This window comes from Melampsora larici-populina (genome assembly GCF_000204055.1).
Source record: "Melampsora larici-populina 98AG31 unplaced genomic scaffold MELLAscaffold_143, whole genome shotgun sequence".
NCBI classification, from domain to species: Eukaryota; Fungi; Basidiomycota; class Pucciniomycetes; order Pucciniales; family Melampsoraceae; genus Melampsora; species Melampsora laricis-populina.
This window is the reverse complement of record NW_006768907.1, coordinates 7150-7375: the sequence shown is the minus strand read 5'-3', so window position 1 is coordinate 7375 and position 226 is coordinate 7150.

Below are 226 nucleotides of genomic sequence, written 5' to 3'. Positions count from 1 at the left end.
GCCTTGAGCTTGGCAATACATCCGAACAAGACACATCTCCATACACATACTCTGCTGTCTATCCCACCATCTCACGATGCAATCACGATTGCGCACCCAATAGTCGATGGCACTTTGACGCGTCCAGCTTTACTCTCAACTTATGTGCTGTACGCGAAATCCAAGCCGACGAGGAGATCACGGTGTCATATATCCACCATCTTATACCGAGGGCTGATCGAGTTGG